Raw genomic sequence first — 2,469 nt, 5'->3', positions numbered from 1 at the left:
ATAATTTAGGTTAAAATAAAAAATCATCTTCTTTTATGGTTTAGATTTTGGACCAAATGAAAATAAAAGCAACATTTTTTTATATATATATATACAGTAGAAAGAAATGTGCAGAGACACAAACGTTGATGACAAAATAAAGTATCTTTCCATTACACAAGGATATAAACACAAATTCAACCTATCAGCAGACAACTACTCTTTTTGTATGTGTGACTGTAGTTATTACTGTACTGTGCTGCCTTTAAAATGGTTATTTTATTTGACGTTGAATTACTATAATATCCATCTTTGTGAGATAAATTCAAATTAAATTTCATTTTACAATATTTGCAAGGGTAAAAAAAGTACTTAGTATTTACAGTAACTATTGCTTGATTCATTTTACTCTAACAAGTTGTACTTTAATGTACATAATGGAACAAAATATGCACAAATGATCACTTTACGATAACTTTCTTTACTGTAATTCTGGATTTATTTTTAATTTTTAAGATTTTTTTTTACAGATTCTTTGATTTCTTGTGTCTGTAGAACATAAACGGTTCAACATTTGGGAAAAGACAGAGGTCATAGTCAGGTTAATGATGAAGACATTTGGATGCCTTTCACTATCAAAAGTATATGTGATTAATAATTATTTTTTCCTAATATTGGGAAAAAATAGATGGCCGCTAATGAAAGATGACCTGTGCAGGTTTTAAAGGCCTTGAGTCTTTCCTGAGCTGTGGCCACTTTAGACAATGCATAGCCAATACATGAATAACTAAACAAGATGAATATCAATGGAAGCCAGAGAATAACACATTTAAACACCTGACCAATTACATAGATGGGGAAATAGTCATTACATGCAAGTGGATATATCTGGCTATGATCACAGAAATAGCTGTTAATAACCACAGATTTACAGAAGGAAAGTCTTGTAAGAAGGCCAGCTGCAATGAGTACTGCAATTATGACAAAGACCCAGAAAGAGGCAATCAAAGACAGCATGAACCTGTTGGTCACCTTCACTTGATAGTGCAGTGGGTAAATAATAGCTATCAGTCTGTCATAGGACAGTGCAATCAGATTAAGAGCCTGCATCGAAAGGCTACCGTAGCAGAAAAAAAGGAACGTCAAGCAGTCATTGTATGGGATGTAGTGATGGTTAAACAGAAAGATATCATGAACCTTTGGCACCAAAGCAGTGCTACTAAACAGGTCTGCAAATGCTAAATTAAAAACTGCAAAATATTTTGGAGTTCTCAGATTATGATCCAAGTATATGACGACCATCACAAGTGTGTTTCCCAGCACTGCAACAACATAAACAAACAAGAGAAAGACATAGTAATAATTGATATTAGGTATTAAGGATGGGCATCAATTTTCGATTATCGATGATTGATTGTTAAGGCTTTTGATCGATGACAAATAATTTTGATCGATAGTCGCAGTGTTTCCCCTACAATGCCTGGCATAGGTCCAGCAAGCCGCCGTTCCAACAACAACCCCCGCCCGGCAAGCCGCCGTGCCAACGAGACCCTTCCACCCGGCGAGCACGGCGGCTCAACAGGCCTACGAGACCCCCGCCGGACCTATGCCAGGCAAAAAATTATTAACAGACGGAGGCTCTCATCACTCTCCAAAGCCTCGGCGGCTTCCCTTGAGGCCTCTGAAAACACTACGCCGTTGAAAGACGGAGGTTTTGCTGAAAACTGAAGCCTGTAACTCTTGCTGGCAACGGTTGTAAACACCCAGGGGTGAACTGCACATGTGTGCCATTCTTCCTCTTTGGCCTGGGGGGTTGAGGTTCAAAACTGGGGCAGCTGCGCTCTCTTGCAGCAACAGTCTGCACTGCACTCTTTTGTTTTCTCTCTTTTGAAATACTCGCTTATCAATTAATTAATAATTGATCGTTAATTTTTTTGATGATCGAATAATGAATTTTGATCGTTTGCCCATCCCTATTAGGTATACCAATAAATCCCCTTATTATAAAGTATTCAGGTCTCACAAAGGTGATGTTTTTTCCAAGAGCTGAGTTAAAAAACTCCATTGTAAAATTTCAGTCAAACTCATACTGTCTGAAGCACAATGTCTACTGTAGAGAACAGAGCTGCACGTCAGCGCTGTGTTCTGTGATGTAGACAGACCGGAGCTCCTCTCTGACCTCTCTTTTGTCTGATCCCTTGAGTCCATTGTACTTAAGAATCAGAAAAAGAAAAATCAATCCAATGACCCTCCTGCATTCATGAAATATACTCACAGGATTATTTGGTGCAACTTTCTATTGGAAGCCATTGAAGCATCCACTGTATTTTCATTTAGTTTGTTCATATTACAGGATAAGGCTGGTATTGTTCTCGATTTTTCTTATTGTCAACAAATCCCATAAAAGACCAAAACTAACAAGGGCAATAATCTTTCTGTCATTACTTTTGCACTCTCTATTTTTGGCATTCCACCCCAAGCCCATTCATC

General features: G+C 37.7%; 1 pseudogene; it reads right to left on the bottom strand.

The window, feature by feature from the left end:
• Positions 1-483: 483 nt before the first annotated feature.
• On the bottom strand, positions 484-2,044 carry LOC117262452 (olfactory receptor 1E16-like; annotated as a pseudogene).
• Positions 2,045-2,469: the final 425 nt, after the last annotated feature.

This window comes from Epinephelus lanceolatus, chromosome 11, assembly GCF_041903045.1.
Source record: "Epinephelus lanceolatus isolate andai-2023 chromosome 11, ASM4190304v1, whole genome shotgun sequence".
In the NCBI taxonomy this organism is placed as follows: domain Eukaryota; kingdom Metazoa; phylum Chordata; class Actinopteri; order Perciformes; family Serranidae; genus Epinephelus; species Epinephelus lanceolatus.
Note: the sequence above shows the minus strand (reverse complement) of the source record. Positions and strands in the feature narration are given on the sequence as shown.